At 42.2% G+C, this 17,687-nt stretch overlaps 1 protein-coding gene across 1 annotated transcript in view; it reads left to right on the forward strand.

Moving 5' to 3' along the window:
• Positions 1-17,687, forward strand: part of MED13 (mediator complex subunit 13) — a 91,421-nt gene that overhangs the window by 15,226 nt on the left and 58,508 nt on the right. The gene's annotated exons all lie outside the window — the stretch shown is intronic.

Genomic DNA, 17,687 nt, shown 5'->3' on the forward strand with positions numbered 1-17,687 from the left:
TATATTAGAGCCTACTGATAAGGACTATACCCAAAGTGGGATTAATTAGAACAGTTGACCTTCCTCTGCCCCTCCTCCCTCCTTCCCTCCCTCCCCCCTCTTCCTGGCTTGTGGGCACCAGAAAACTGTTGCTGTACAGAACTGCAAAAGTGGCAGGCCCCTGGACTCGAACCTGTTATCGCTTTCACTCTTGCTTCGACAACCTCCTCCTCGCCAGCTCCCTGAGCCTTGCCCGCTGGTAGGAGTGGGGTCCCTTAGCTTACATGCCTAGAGTCCAGTCAAAAGAAGGGAGGTGGCGTTGATGTCAACAATCAGTTGGTCCGGGGGTGGCAGTTGGAGATTGAAGTACAGAACCCTGCTCTCTAAACCACTCCCACTGGATTGACCAGTCGGTCACTTCACTTGCGAAGGCCCCTCCTCTGTTTTTATTTCTCCACCAGTTTTACTCTAGCTGAGGATGGAAGTACATTTGAAATGCAGCTGTATGCCATTTATAATTGAACATTTCTTTTGTCCCAATGTCACTTTTTTCCCCCCCTTCCATTTTTCATCCTCTCCCTTTTGAAGGGAAGCTTCTAAAATTGGGGTGTTTTCAATAGAAGACAGAGATTTCTCAGATGAGAGGAGGCAAAGTATCATCATGACCACTGATCTGGGTGAAACTTTGCATAGTAGTCTTTTCAGCTTTTTTCAAAGGTCAGGATCACAAGAGGTGGCAGGCTGGCCTCTTCTTGGCTTCCAAGTTTAAATTTAGGTATTTTTCAATTCTTTTGAAGATTGATTTACTCTTTGCCTGTTATTGGGAAATGGTCCTTAAATGGACCATGGACCATGTGTCTTTCTCAGACTAAAATATCCAAGTGACATGAATCAATTGTCTGTTCCCTTTCATCCCAATCTCACCTTTCTAAAACAGTGAAGATAGTCCTCTGCCATAGATGACTGGGGCAGAGGTAAGCCAAGAACCGGAGCAGAGGATGACTTTTTTTTCTCCACCCTCCTTCCTCACCTCCCCCACCCCCAATCTTTCTGAATTTGGGAGGTAGAACAGAGCAAATATGATGATTCCTCTCTCTGATTTTTCTTTGTCTTTTCCTCTCTCCCCCACCCCACTGTAACCAAGCTCTAGAGCTACACTGCTTTTTTCTAATTGGGAATCTGCCTCTGGGCTGTCTTCACCTTTGGGATTCTCCATCTTCAGAGTAAGGAGCATGTAGTGTAGCTCAGGAGACCAGACCGCCAGCAAATTTTACAGACCAATATGCAGCTCAAGGGACCATTGGCTTGCTGATTTGGCAGTGACCTTCCTGGAAGTAGTTGGCTAGATCGTATGTCCCCTAAAGGTTCCTTCCAGTTCTATAATTTTATAAATAGAGACATAATGGGGGAAGCTGTAGATCTCGGCTTTCATTTTTTGTTTGGAGAATATTTTTTCCAGAGGTAGATTGCCATCTGTCTAGAACTAGTACAGTCCCCTCCAGAATAATGAATTGGCTCTGAGACTGGCACAGTCAGACCCTTCCCACAGTGCATAGAACAGTGCTTTATACATACTAAGCGCTTAACAAATACCATCATTATTATTATTAAGATGAAGGGATGACTGTCTTCCCTAGCCAGACCTTCCTTGTGGGTCATGGAGATAGAAAGAGTAATTTTACCCCTCACACTCAAATTGGGCATAACTAAAAGGGGGAATCCCCCTTATCGCTCTACTGGTTCTAGGGATGGTCATGTTCAGGGGTTATTCAACTTTTAATGTCTTACTGTCATGTTCAGAATGAAAGTTTTTAGTGTGGGAGGAAATAATCTGTGACGGTTGTGAGTACTTGCGAAGCAGCGTGACTTAATGGGTAGAGCCTGGGAGTCAAAAGGACCTGTGTTATAATTCTGGCTCCACCACTTGTCTGCTCTGTGACCTTGGACAAATTACTTAACTTTTCTGTATCTGTTACCTCATCTGTAAAATGGGGATTAAGAATACGAACCCCATGTGGAAGACTTTGTCCAATCTGATTAGCTTGTATCTACCCCAGCACTTAGAACAATGCTTGACACATAGTAAGTGCTTCAGATGCCATCATTAGAAAGATAGACTTTGATTAGTAAGGCTACTTTTTTAACCATTAAGAAAATGTCAGTCACTAGGTACTTTCTCGCCAAACCATTGGGCTAAAGTAGGTCTCAAAATCCTCATGGGTATACCTCACTAAATTTTTGTTTCATTTTTGTTTTTTGTTTTTGTTTTTTTGTTGAATTTCAGAATGCACTACAGGAAGTCAACTTAAATTCAGTAACAGAATTGTTGTTACTTTAGGTGTTGTCATTTCTAGATTTTTTTTTTCACTTAACCAAAGCAGATCGTCTTGTAAATACATTAGTCCCGCCCTATTGTGTGGAAGGAAGATGTTGTTATACTTGTCTGTTTATAATCAGATTAAATCTTTTTTATTTTGTTTCCATGGAGAAGTGCTGCCCTCTTGTTTAGTCATCACTAGTATTTATTTTGCAGAGCAGTGTACTAAGTGTTTGGGAGAGTACAATATAATTATTAGATATGGTCCCCACCCTCAAGGAGCTTACCATCTAGCAGGGGAGGCATCCATAAAAGATTGGAAAAACATCCAAACATTGCCCATCTCATCTCTGCATCAAATGTCTCACCACTAGTTTTAAGGCATTTTCAGTTCTGCTGTGATGACCCACACACATCTTACTTCTCTAACAACAACATGCTTACTGTACCTCAATCTCCTCTTTCTTCACCATCAATCAGTCTTATTTATTGAGCACTTACTATGTGCAGGGCACTGTACTAAGTATAGCCGGCACACTCCCTACCCATAATTAGTTTACAGCTTAGAGGGGGAGACATATATAAATCATGGATTTGTATGTAAGTGCCAGGGGGCGATGGGTGGTGAATAAAGGGAGCAAATCAGGGTGACCCAGAAGGGAGTGGTAAAAGAGAAAATGAGGGCTTAGTCAGGGAAGACCTCTTCGAGGAGATGTGCCTTTAATAAGACTCTGAAGGTGGGCAGGTTAATTGCTGGATATGACAAAGGGTGTTCCAGGCCAGAGGCAGGATGTAGACGAGAGGTTGGGGGTGAGAAGTGGGCAGCAATATAGACGAGATCTAGGTACAGTGAAGTGAGTAGGTTGGCATCAACCTCTTGCTTACATACTCTCTCCCCCTTCATATATGACAGTCAGTCACATTTGAAGGCGTACTGTGTGCAGAGCACAGTATTAAGGGCTTGGGAGACTATAATAAAACCACCACTCTAAAACCCTACTAAAGTCACATCTCCTCCAAGAAGCGTTCCTCAACTAAACTCTCATTGCCCCATTCCATTCTCCACTCTCCTTCAATTATGCACTTGGATGTGTACTCTCCAAGCATTTTGATACTAACCATGCCCCCCAACACTTAGGTTCTCTGCAGCTTCCCCTCTCTGTAGCTTATTTTAACGTTTCCCCAACTAGATGGTAAATGATCTGAAGGCAGAGGGATTGTCTATCCCCAACTCTATTGTATTGTCCTCTCCCAGGTGCTCAGTACAATGACCTGTGCACAGTGAGCATTCAGAAATCAATTATCGATGGATATGTATGACTATGGAGGTTGTGAGTACTTAAGCTTGTAAGTGGCATTTGGGGGACTGTAAAATCTGAACTAAAAATGGAAAAGGCCTCCTAGTGGAGCTGTGACTTCAGAAGGGCTTCCAAGGTTGGGAGAGTAGTGGTCTGTTGGATGTGAAGGGGGTAAGGAGTTTCGGGAAGGAGAGAGGGCATGAGCAAGAGGCTGGTATTAAGTGATGTGAATGAGACACAGTGAGTAAAATAACTTGAGAGAATGTGAGCTGTGGTACTGGCCCAGGACTCATATAACATGCCCTCTTTGAGCTTAGAACTCCCTCTTCTGCCTCTTGTCAACTGACCACAGCTCTCCCCATTTTTTTAAAAAAGTCCCTTTGAAGTAACTTCTCCATGAGGCTTTCTCCAGTTAATTTCTTATCTCCACATTTGATAGTCCATCAAATGCCACTTCAGCATTTCCAGTCCACGTAAACATTTTAGAACATAACTTAGCCTATCACTACCATAGCTTTATACTTTTCTCCCCTATTTGTAATTTACTGTAATATCGGTCTTCCCCTGTAGGCTCTAAGCTTCCTTGGGTAAGGATCGTGTCTACCAGCTCTACTGTACTGTACCTTTCCAAGTGTTGAGAGCTGCGTTTTGCATTCAAAGTGCTCAACCAATACCATTGATTGAGCATTGACTTGTGTGCATCTGCCTTCTTCAGTCTTCCTGTGTGTCTTAGTGTCTGTCTTGCATGTTGGATTGTAAAATCCTTAGGGGTCGTGTTAAATTTTTTTGTAGTTTCACAGACACTTATTAGCTGTAAGTTCGAAAATGCCTGCCAACTCTGTTATTTTGTAGTCTCCCAAGTGCCTGGTATAGTACGCGGCACATAGTAAGTGCTCAAATGCCTTTGACTGTTGCACAAAAGTGCTCAAGTACTGTGTATCCATAGCTGTTGGTGTGGTTGAGAAGACCAGTGCATGTCCAACAATTCATTCCATACTGTGTGACTTGATAATTCTTGGTCAGCTGATGCATCTGGCCCTTGAAATAACCTGTCATTTTCTAATTTGCCTCTTCTGGAGAAGAATAACTCCCCTCTGCATTAAGGCCCCCTCCAGTTTGCTGCTATAACACCTTTCTGAAGCTATGTTCCCCCAATCAGGCTCTCTTTGCCTTGGTTCTGAACTTCAAAAGGAATGCTACTTCAACTCAGAGGGAATCTCAAAAGACACTTTTAGCACCTGAATGAAGTGTAAAAGCACTAATAAAGTGGCTTTACATATGTAGCCTTTTAGAGTAAACTCTCCTGACTGCATTGAGTATGCTGCTAGTAAGCATTTGCAAATGAGGGATACAGCCGAAAATAACCAGAGGAAAAATGACTGAATTGCAGAGAAAACACACACAGCTAATAAATATTGTAAATACTCCCTGAAGATAGACGGGACAGGCGGAAGTGCAAAAGTACAGTCTGAAACCCAACACTATCCAGGCTCCACCTCTTGCCTGCTGTGACCTGGGACATGTAATTTAACTTCCCTGTGCTTCAGTAACCTCATCTGTAAAATGGGGATTAAGACTGCCAGCTCCATGTGCGACATGGGTTGTGTTCAACCTGATCAGTTTATATTTACCTGAGTGCTTAGTACAGTGGACCCGGCCTGGCGTAGTGCATAGAACACAGGCCTGGGAGTCAGAAGATTGTGGGTTCTGCTCTCATCTCAGCCACTTGTCTGCTGAGTGACCTTGGGCGAGTCACTTCACTTCTCTGTGCTTCGTTACCTCATCTGTAAAATAGGGATTGAAACTGTGAGCCCCACGTGGGGCAGGGACTCAGTCCAATCCGATTTGCCTGTATCTACCCCAGTGCTTAGAAGAGTGCCTGGCACATGGTAAGGGCTTAACAAATGCCATTATTATTATTATTACTATTATTGTTTCAGTGCCTGGCATGTAGTAAGCATATAAGAAATACCACCACTAAAAGAAAAAACCCCCACCAGAAAGTCACTTAACTTCTCTGTGCCTCAGTTACCTTATCTGTAAAATGGGGACTAAGACTAAGCCCCGTGGGGTTACCTTTTATCTACCCCAGCACTTAGAAGAGTACTTGGCACATAGTAAGCGTTTAACGAATACCATCATTATTATTATGAAAGAGGCTCACATGAGAGATGCTCATGTTGGGAGAATCACCACAAGAATAGGGAGAGGGTTCCATCCTATCTCAACAATGACTATAGCCAGGTGAACCTGTACTGACAAAGAGAGTTTCTCGGTTTTTTTGTTTTTTTCTCTTTTTTTTTTTTTCCTTTTCTTTCCTCCTCCAAATAAAGAATGGGGAGATCTTTGAAGATAGTTTTTTTTAGCTGAGTGGCTTCTGCAGTTAAACTTTAGAAAATCAGTTGGTTTATGTTAATTAGGAAATGTGAATATTGGTACAGGGCTAGCTTTGTAAATTCCTTAACCTTAGAATACTACTGAGGATGATCGATCTTCCAGTTCAACCAGAAAAAATTTCGGATTTGTATTTAGCTGCGTTTTTTTTGCAGGAAGAAGCAGGCTTATGCCGGCAGAGGTCCTAAGCATTACCACATTCTGAATCATGTTTGTTTGCAGGTGAAATTGCAGTCAAGGGAATTAAGTTTTATAGAAAACTTTCTTGCAGATTTTTTTTTAATTTTAGCCCTCTTCAGCAATTTATAGAAGTGTTGGCAGAACCCCACTATGGGGGGGTTCATGAGGTGTGTGTTACAGGGACATGTTACGAGAAAGCACTGATAAAATTGACCTTGTTTTAATGCAGAAGGGATCCTGGGATTTCCTCTCTTCCAGGTCTTCCTGGAGAAACCAAGGGTAGTGAAAGGAGGGAAAGAATATGTAAGAAGAGTCCCTTAATGACCACTTTTTGATAAAGGGAGTTAGTGCAGCTCTGGAATTGACCCTACAAGGGAATTGTTTGGATTTCATTGAATTGTACTATTGTCAATAGTTCCTAATCTTGGCTCTACAGCGGATCCCTAACTCCAAACTGACAAATTTAAAAAATTCATCCTTGCTAGCCTCAGAGCTTGGTTGGGTATACAGCCCGCTCAAATCCTGGGCACTGACGGTGGGCTTTGTGGAAGAGGAAAACGCTTATGCCCTGCAGTGGGGGATTTCAGGCCTTGAGACCTGGAAAAAGAACAATAGGAACTTGGCCCTAGGATGGTAGATTCCTGCTTTTCTTTTACCTTCTATATTAATGCCTAATGAATGATGAATGTTAATTTGTTTCTCAAATGCCCTTGTGCTTTCAGGAGTCTCTGGCCAACAAGATTTGGGGCCAGATAGATCCAGAAGGAGTTTTGGGGTGGAGGCAGGAAAGACACACAAGCACACAGAGGCTAGGTGTGTCTACTTCTTAGTTCTCCTCCCCCACCCCCCTTCTCCAGTTTTCTCATTTGTCGATGCACAGTGCTTCACCCCATTGCTGGATAGAGCCTTTAACTTGGTTTTAGTTACTGTTATGTTAACGAAGCAAGAACATTGGATGCCTATCAGAAACTTCGAAGCCCAAGCTATGAACCGTTAAGGTCAATTCTACTGTTCTCTCTGAGGAGTGACCGAAGGACTTCAGAGAGTATGGCTCCAGGGAGCTTGAGAGAGGAGTAGCTAAGGGTGGAGGAGGAATCAATTGTAATTATTCATTGAGTGCCTATTGTGCGTAGACAACTGTACTAAGTGTTTGGGAGAGTGCAATAGAATTAGTAATCATGATCCGTGCCCTCAAGGAGTTTACCTTCTAGCTCGTAGACAGAACTAAAATTAGTTTGGGTGAAGTGATAGAGTGGAAAAATGTGTGTGTATCAAGGGCTACCAAGGAGTTGGGTTTAGGCTAGCAGAATTACAGTCCTCTAGACTGTAAACCCGTTGTGGGCAGAGATTGTCTCTCTCTCTTTATTGCTGTATTGTGCTTAGTACAGTGCTCTGCACACTAAGTGCTTACTAAATATGCTTTTCATGTACTAAGTGCTGGGGAGAGTACAATACAACAATAAGCAGATAGATTCTCTGCCCACAGGGAGCTTACATCTGACTTCCCGTTAGTCAAGGGGAGGGCCCACTGCACGCTCTTAGCAGGCAAAATGGGAAGAGGCCAGTTGCCTTCAGCTTCTCATTTCAAGCTTCACTTGGATGGCACCATTTTGCTGACTCTTTCATCCTACCCCCATCATTTCACTGGGTTTCTAGAACAGTAACATTTAAAATGTGAAAGAAAAATGCTAAAGTCTCAGTTCTCATGGTAGCCGGTATTTATGACCTTGCCTTTTTAGTGTAATTATGAGGTACATTTAATAATCTTCGTAAAGCTTTTTGGTACGGTTTGGTGATTTTTTTTTTAACGGAGAATTAGATTGTAACTTTAGGTGCCATTTTAAAACTTCTATTCAAACTTGGAGCTGTTTGAGATGCTTACACCAGAGTGCTGGAGGGTGGGAAAGCCCATTCTTTCTTCATGGTGAGGGTATTCGTGCCCCATTCCTTCCCCCATCCTCCACACACAAGATTAGGGTCTGACGCTCCTCTGAGAGCCATTGGACTTTCAGGTTTGGAAGCTGGAGCAGTGAACCTCCTCTATTTGGGGGACTTTGAGCCCCCCAAGTACTCAGAACGTTAAGCCACGGGAGACTGAGCTCCATGTGGGACAGGGACTGTGTCCTGCTGGATTTGCTGTATCCACCCCAGCGCTTAATACAGTGCCTGGTACATAATAAGTGCTTAAATATCATTATTAGGATGAGCCTAAGAAGTATTCCTCCCACCCTCCAGTTTTTCCCATCTAGATTGTAAGCTTGTGAGCAGGGAATGTGACTACTGTCTATATTGTGCTCCCCCAAGCACTTAATGCAATGTTCTGCACACAGTAAGTGCTCAGTAAATATAATTGATTTCCCTTCAGTATTGATGTAGCGTTATTGAATTATTTTGTTTTATGTTGCATCTACAATGTTTTTCTCCCTACCGAATAGGGAAGTTTGCCAGAAACATGACATGCTTCCCACCCAAACACACATATATATCCACTCCTAGATTCTGAGCTTGGGATTTGTCCTAGTTAAAGGCTTTGCAACACTTTTTAGTACCTGGTACACAGTCCTGCACGTTGTAAATGTTTATTAAATGTCCAAGCAAATAAGAAGTTCTGAAGGATTGAGACAAAGCTGCAGTCCTTCAAACAGTAATTTGGTGTTAGTGGTGAGCTACTCATTATAACCTCCCAAACCCTATTTACCAGTCCTCTCTTTAATCAATTGCCTGTTTCTTCTTTTATCACTTCCCTGCCATTATCTCCAGGCACCATGCTAGCTTCTTTTGGTTGTGCATAGAGTTGACAAGGGTCATTGGAAAGTTATCTAGTGAACACTTAGCAGGGAGACCTTAGGGGAAGAGTTGCAGGTTGAAAAAAGTTTGAGAATCACTGCTTTTAAAGCAAATGTTTTGCTTCCCTTTGGGGGAGCTTAGGGGAAGGGAATGGTTAGAATTGCTAGTACACTGTTTTTTCTACGAAGAAAAGATTAATTGAATCTAGTTTTAAGGACACTTGCCTTGACTTACATGAACGTTTCTTTTGATAGCACACTGAGTTCTCTTCATGCAGATGCATGTTATCTGAAGTGCTCCCTAATAGTAGTCTATCTAAAATATACATGAGGTGAAAGCAGAACTGAGTGTAATCCTGCAAGCATGTGGTTTACCCAAGTCATCTGTTCATATGGCCTTGTGATTTCATACCTTGAGAACAATGCTGGGGGTTTAGTGGGGGGCACACAGATGGATCAGCTTATAGTAGTGACTTAATCTCTTTGAGACAATTTTGACTTATTAGTGTCCTTTACATAAAATGTTTGCAAAGTCAAAATATAGTCCTGTTTTTTTTTCCTTTTCTGCCCCGATGAAATAGAATGGCACGAATAGTGGTGATATAATTCTCATGCCAGACTTTACTTTCTAGATGTTACTCTTTTAAAATGTTCACACCCAAATACTGAAAGTAGCAATTTCTTTCATCTGAGCTCTCCAAAATGCCATTAAGTATTAGTGTGTGGCTATATGAAGATCAAGCAATTATAGAAAAATGTCCTTTTGAAATGTTTCTTTTGGTTGGATTACCTTTTAAATGAACAAAATGTCTTGTCAATATAATGTTTTACCTAAGGTCACTTAGGATTTAGTAAATTATTAGATTATTAATTTTTAGAATTATATGGCTAAATTATGTAGCTATGTTCATTTTTCTGAATAGTAAAAAAGAAAGCCTAACTAGGTATAATAAAGGAAAATCCTTTTGGTTATGAAACAACTGGAAACAAGCTGCTGATTCTATCATTTTACATGCTACCTGTTTATATGTCTGTTTTTCTGGAAGGGATGATAGGGAGTGGGAGGAGGAAAAAACAAAAAGATTTACTTTTTGCACCTAGAAGCAAAAATTTGCTATTCTGCTGTTTCGGTAATGTCACCCAGGTTGTGTGGAGGGGGGGAAAAAGGTAGATCAAGGTTTGCCAAAGTAGCTGTCCAAAGTTCACAGGTGAAGCTGTTAAACTTATCTTTTGGGGCATTAACAGAACAGTTCTTATCTTTTTGTCCTGGTCAATATTTAGAAGAATATCTCTGTTTCTGAAACTGAACAGATGTTACTTTCATTAAAAATTTAAACAATTTGCTTTTTAAAGTAGTCTGTTACCACTGAAGAATGGAAGGCATAATGAAAAGCACTCTTATCTGAGAGTTAAGAAGACTTAAATTCTAATTCCAACTCTTTTAGTTCCAACTGTTGGCCCCACCTCCTTATGAGACCTAGAAATGTGTCTCTGCCACAGGCCCTTCATACCGGAGAAGATGTTGCTTTCTTTCCTTAGGGACCCTTCAAGAATGTTAAAATGAAAGCCACATTTCTACAGGGGCTGGTAACAAGGTCATGCCAGATCACAATGGTGATCTGCCTAGATCTCACTTTGATTGGGAAATGTGAACCTGTGTAGTGATTTGGAAGCAAATGCTTTCCCCGCATAATCCCATTCTTGAGAAATGGAGAGATTGCTTGACGGATGAAAATCAGGAGGTTTCTGCCTTCGATTTGGCTGTGGACTGAGTGGTAAACAAGTCACTTCACTTCTCTGTGCCTCTTTGTTACTTTTTTATTAATCAGTCAATGGTATTGAGTACTTACTGTGTAAAGAGCACTGTATTTAGTGTCTGGGAGAGTACCATAGAGTAAGTAGAAATGATCCTTGCCCTCAAAATGCTTACCTTGTGGGGGAAGATTATTTTTTTTTTTTAACTTCGATGAAAAACTACTTCTTTATATCACAAGGATATTAAGGGGATGAGAGATGGGAAATGCTTTAGGATACACTTACAGAAAGCCATTTTATCAATTCATTAGAGAAACCATTCTTCACTTTCTCTTGCTTTTTCTCCTTTTGGGGTTATGATATTGGTGATTTAGAACAATATTTTAAGGCATATCTTATATCAGTGCAAATAAGGTGGATTTCATTGTTATATTTGAGCGCTTATTATCTGCAGAGTACTGTACTAAGCACTTGGGAAAGTACAATACAGCAACAATACTGTGACATTCATTGCCCACAAGGGAGCTTATAATCTCAATGGCTAGAAAGTACTTTTTTAAAAAATCAGTACCCAACTAGGATTGAGAGCTGTATTAAATAGAACAGTGCAGGATAAACAGCGTGAACCGAAAGCATTTATCACATAACTCTTTGGAATATTAGCTTTGAACTCTACGAGGTGAATTTAATACATTGGACTAAAATGTTCTTTATATCATTCAGGCATAGAAGGGGAGGTTTGTGGGGAATAGATGATTGATTCTTTCATATAGATATTGGTCTTGACCTCATTTACTCTGAGTGCTGTTTAGTAATTAGAACATTAATTTTTAGCCTTCCACTACTCTATATGTTTTAGGACTCTGCACGATAGGCACTCAACTCAATTCTTTTGATTTTTGAGAGCAACACCAATAGCCTGTGAACTGCCAGATTACATGCCGCCTAATATCAACAATATTATATTGTTGAACAAAACTAGACATGAGAAGCAGCGTAGCCTATTGGATAGCCTGGGAGTCAGAAGGAACTGGGTTCTAATCCTGACTCCCCCACTCGTCTGTAGTGTGACCATGGCCAAGTCACTTCACTTCTCTGTGCTTGCTACCTCATCTGTAAAATCGGGATTAAGACTGTGAGCCCCATGTGGGACAGGGATGGTGTCCAGCTTGATTATCTTGTATCTACTCCAGTGCTTAGAACAGAGCTCGACACATCGTAAGCGCTTAACAAATACCATCACTAGTATTATTAGTAGACAACTGCATGAAAGACAGCTCACAGAGATAAGTACTGGGAGCACCTTCTGGAGAGGTGTTTCCTCTTCAAAATGGTGGCTGTGGGTTGGCTCTCCAATCAGATAGTCGCTAGCGTTAGGCCTATCAAATGTACCCCAGTTCACGAAGCAAAAGTGCTCTGCCATCATCATCTTCACTTGTGCCACCACAGTGGTGAACTATGCCAGTGAACAGTCCTATGAAGATTTGGGTACTCATCACAGAAAACCAGCATTGGCCAAACTGATGATGATTAGAGTGGGTGATCTTATTCCAAACGTGGACTAGAGTAATTAGATTGCATGGGCATGACAAACAACAAATGTTTACTTTTGCTGAGTATACCAGATGAGGAAAACTTCATGAATGCACCCATGATCAGTGCAATGTTGTGTGAATATCACAATATGGCAGAGAGCATACCAGTGTCTAGAGCACAGTAGCCACGCAAGGAGATAAGTGCTGGTTGGCCTGCTCCAAGTTCACACTTTCTAAATATACATTGCACTGAAAAATGGGCGCAAAGACTCCTGGAGAAAGAAATGGTTCACAAGGACCCCTGCAGCAAAATAAGTACTATCCTATAAACATTTTGCTGTACCTCATGACTTAGAAATAAAAGAGAGGCTTCGAGAAATTTAGGGCCCAGGGGGCAAATCAAGTTATTGAATGTGATAGGTAGTGTTATGCCAAAGACCATGCTGCTCACTATCAAACCAAGAGCCCTTTCACATCATTAAGGGAGTTAAATGGCCCTTTACACCTCTAAAGAGTGAGAGTGGCTCCAGCCTCATCACAGACAGAGGGGGAATCCCGCAGCTATGGCCGTGGCATTTAAGTATTTTCCACCCCCCCATATTAGTGAAGATGAGGTCCTAGGAAGCTTTCCAGCGTATAGAAACAGGGCACGTAACCAGATTATTGAAAAATGACAAAGGACCTGGACCTGAAGGCAAACTAGCTGAGATCTACCACTGACCACAAGTTTCTGGGATCACCATGTGGCGTCAGCCGCATGGCATAGAAGAAAAGATCTTTGCAGCACTAGAGGTGCAGGAATGAGCCCCACAGCCTCTGTACAGCTTTTATAAGCCTTCTGTACAGCTTTTGTAAACCTTATGAAAGGCTCCGACACCATCAGCTCTGGAACCTCATGAGTCAATTAATTGCCTGCTTCATAAGTGCGTGGCTAGTCTTGTCAGAGCTGTGGGTTCCCCATCTGTTCCATTCCCTTTTGCCAGAGGGGTAAAGCTTGGATGTGTAGAAAGCTCAGTTCTGTTCAGTTTGTTCTAGGTAGTCATGCTGTAGACTGAACCGAGGGACCTGGATGCAGGCATTATGCCTCCAGTCCCTTGGGAAGCTGTTTGAGATCAACAGGCTAAAAGTGACTCCCACAGCCTTTTGAGTTGGACTTCCGTCCGCATTCATCCCACGGCTCTGGGTTCTGAGAACTTCCAGTCAGAGCCGAAGACCCAAAATGGTGGCTTTCTGGCCTGTCTGAAGCCTGCCTCTGTCCCATCCCGACTAAAATCCCTTTTTCCTTCTCTCCCTTGCACTTGAAATGAAAAGTTGGCTCATTTGCCACTTGCCTCATCCAAGGACTTAAAGACATTTGAGAATCATTACACACAAGTGACTGCATCCTAAAGGCACACACCCAAGAAGATGAGCAAATGACTCAGTCAGCCCAGTGCTAGCGATAAGTCTAAAGAAAACCGAAGATATCACCAGCCTGTACCTGAGAAACTACATGCGACCAGAAATTAACTTTGGCAGCACAACTAAATATGGTCCCAGAATTCTATTTCTTAGACAGTACACTGGCCAACAATGTTGGTGGTGGAAGTAGGAAGTCAAATCAAGAAGACCAGCGTTTCCTTTGGAAAACCAACAAGGGGGCAGCACGGTATCTCGGGACCAAACCCAAACTGAAAAATCTGTCGTGCTGTCCAACTTTCTCTAGCATTCCGAGACCTCTGATGTCACATCTGGCTTTTGAGCAGTTTTTCCCTCCGCGTCCCTCACAGGCTGTACTTAACATATGGCAGGAGAGGATCGCAGACAACAAAGTCAGTTTCTAGTATGGCATCTAAAAATGCCACCACCACCCAGTTTTGGGTGGAACCCGAGGAGAAAAGGTAACAGTAGGGTTCCCAGACAGCTACGCTATGGAAGCCAAAAGCAAAAAGGAAACTACCTTAAGGATTCTACAAAACAAGAGCTCAGGCAGTACTGCATTTTAGCTGAAAACTGGGAGGTTGAAGCCTGTGATGCTGGCCTGGCTGCTGCAGCTAACCCCAAACAGCTCTTTTGAAGCGAAAGCTTCAAAAGGACCGTGAGGTGAGGTAAAAGTGAAATGGCTCCAGGTACTGCAAGCAAACATGACAGCGGAGCAAAGGGCAATAGTTGGGACTACAGGGCTTCGCTTTGGCCTTTTTGCCACACAGGTATCCATCCATAAGGAGAATTTCCTCAATGGCAACATCATCACTGTTTATGAAGAACAGATATCTTATCTCTACAGTGTTCACTGCTGGTGAGATTCACCCTTAAGGTGAATGCGTGTGACTAAAGATCAGCGCAGGTCCCTTGGTTCTGTCTGCGTTGTGCACATGAGAAGGCTACCCCTGGCTTCCTCTGAGAAATGTACCAATAACGTATTATTATGTATTCAGGAATTGCAAACTTTTCTGGGCATATTTTTTATTCAGATTTTGAAATCTGTTACTGGGTTGGCAGATAGCATTCTCAGTAAATTAATAAGTTATCATTTCTGTCCTGGGTCTCCATTCCTGCCTCCATCTCATTGCTTAAAAGATAAAGTTGGCACCACTGTTTCAGGCACTCTGTTTTAGGAAGGGAAAAGTCGCATGACAGCGTTAGAGGTAAGCACAGAGTAGAAATGTAGTGCCTCTGTCACAGATTTGTCATTAGTGGTTTAATATTAGAAAGAGTTCATAATTTCTATTACGGTAATCATTGTTGTGGCTTGGGCATCTCTAAGGTGGAGAGACAGCACAGGAAACTTTATTATCCCAAAGCAATCATTAATTAGCATTAAGCTCCTAAAATGCCACACTACTTCGTTGTTAAGCAGGGCTTGTGAAAGAGCAAATGTGCAGGCTGTTGATGTAATAAACTTTCTAATCAAGGGCAAAAAAGAGGATTTTATGAAAATGATGGTTGACAATGGAACCATATATTCTAGTAATAAGCATGGCTATAAAACTGGGTCTCTTGAATGCCTTTTTTAAAGAGCCGGGATGTGATATAGATCCTGATCATAGAACATTTTTTTAGACTCTTTAAAAATATGCACCTCCTTGCATCTTAAAATAAACACTTTATCTTAAGCTATAATGCTGTTTTGTTTATAAAAAAAACTGAGTATCTCGATTTTAATAGCTTGCATCCCTTAGCCCAAATTCTATTAGTACTCCAACCAAGTTTTTATGTATCAGGTCAGTTTTCCAAAGGCAGAATGACACACCAGATTATGGCAGGGTTTCCTGATCAACCCCTGGCTTGATCTTTCCTAGCTTTTCAGCTGGCCAAAGGTCAGGGAGACAGGGAGTTTTCCTGGCAGGTAAGCAGCCCCCTCCAACTTGCCCATGCTAACAGATTAAAAAGAAGAAAAACCTGTTCTTTCTCTTGTAAAGACAATAAAATCACCTTCCTCTCCCTTTCTCCATGACGTCGGACAGACATGCTAGTTCTGAATTACAATAGCCATCACCCTTGAACAGTCAACGTTAATGCCCTTGTGCTGCCCTCTGAACCAGCAGCTTTATGTCGCCATTTTTGCTGCCTGCACCTCCATTGGGTTTGGTTCCACCGGCAGGGCAGTAAAGGTTGTGGAGGGATTCAAGGGGGTTCTCATCGGAGATTTCGGTATTTGACTAGGTAGTAATGTTTAAATATCGCCCCGCCCGGGGGGCATGGAATCAGCTTCTTACCCTAAGTTTTTTTTGTTTTTTATATTGGTCTATTTTTGCTCGGGCTACAGCCAAACATCAGCTTGAAATCATCAACAGTCTTTCACTTTAGGGATCACTTTTAGTCGAGAACAGCTTGGCCGCACCCAATGGCTGAATAGCGACACTCTATGACATAGTTAAGGAAAGAGGGAAATGTTATGGTGTATCACATAAAGGATGGAGATGTTATTGGTGTGAGCAGTGTTGAGTACTGGCCTGATAATCACTTGATGAGGCCCAAACGCTCTGTGATACATTGGTGTCATCACAGAGTGGCCATATATATTCGGTGCAACTCATGGAAAATGCAGTGGAGTCCAGGGCACTGGACTTGGAGTTCTCCCAACATAGGCCCGAAGCAATCATTAAAAACATCTGAATAAATCATAGTTGAGATGACTGAACTTTAGAAGGCATGCAGCTGAGTGAGCTGCTCTTTGGATTCAACAGTCCCGAGTACTGCCAGCTTGAGGAAGCCTAAGGCTTTATATCGGCAGGACCCTGTAAACCTTCCGCATAACCCAGGATTTCCATCTTCAGTGAGATTAAATGCTGCTAGGTGCAGCCCCGTAACTACAGTGACACAAGGGTAGACAGAGAAATAGAAAATAATTAAAAAAAAGCCTAGAAAGTTATGTGGGATGCTGACAGAAGGAAATGTGGTGCCAGTAAAGCAAAATAGTTTCAGACCTCTATCTGGCTCTGAAACCCGAGCTTACGATAGAGGCCGCATTTGAACAGCCGGAACAATTCTCAAAGAGCGACTTCAAGTCCCTGTCTGACATCAAATGGCAAGGCAGGATCACACACGGTGATGTCCTAGAACCCAGTCCTTAAGCTTTAAAGACGTGCATTTGCACCCAGCAGGACACAGGAGACAATTGGGGAACAGGATAACCAAGTGGCTGGTGGGTGATGAGCTGAAGGAACCTTAAACAGGGAGAGAAATGTAAAAGATAGCATGGAGCAAAGCCTCAGGCAGGGTGCCATAGGCGGGGAGATTGCAGCAATAGACAGAGCACTCTGACATGCAGCCCTTGACATTTGGGTAACAAATTAGAAAACAAGCTTTGATAAGATACCCAGAGGCAGAGGCAGCCTTGGGACCCAGAATTGCAGGTAGTAAAAATGCACGGCAGTGCAAAAGTGTTCAGATGCACTTTTGTGAACTCAGGAACATAAAATCTCACTGCCATATTTGACCCGGATTATAGTACACTGTGACTTGGTGACTCATTGATATGCTTTGGAAATTTTAGGTGGTTCTGTATTGAATTTTCTTGTGCCCCTTAGTCTGATCTCCATTAAATACATCAGTACTGTTCTGCCTCACACTCCCAGGGGTAGAAGAGGAAAATGTCTCCATTTGTTGCAGAATTGTACTTTCCAAGCGTTTAGTACAGTGCTCTGCACGCAGTTAGTGCTCAATAAATACAATTGAATGAATGAAAAGAGGGAGGAGTATGTCCGTTGACTACTCCCAGTGTCGTATTTTGATACATTGACATGACACGGTCTCATTCCCAAACATTGTCATGTTTAAGAAGATGACTAGGGATGTAGAAATTTCAAATGTTTGCCTCATAATCCACCCGTTCTTGAATATGACTTCGTTTCATATTGTTGTAATGTTCTAGAAGCATACTTGGGTAACGTTTAACAAAGGAGAACTTTTTGCACCACCCAACCAGTCAGTGGTATTTATTGAACTTTCACTGTGTGCA

The sequence above is a fragment of the Ornithorhynchus anatinus genome, chromosome 17 (assembly GCF_004115215.2).
Source record: "Ornithorhynchus anatinus isolate Pmale09 chromosome 17, mOrnAna1.pri.v4, whole genome shotgun sequence".
NCBI lineage: Eukaryota > Metazoa > Chordata > Mammalia > Monotremata > Ornithorhynchidae > Ornithorhynchus > Ornithorhynchus anatinus.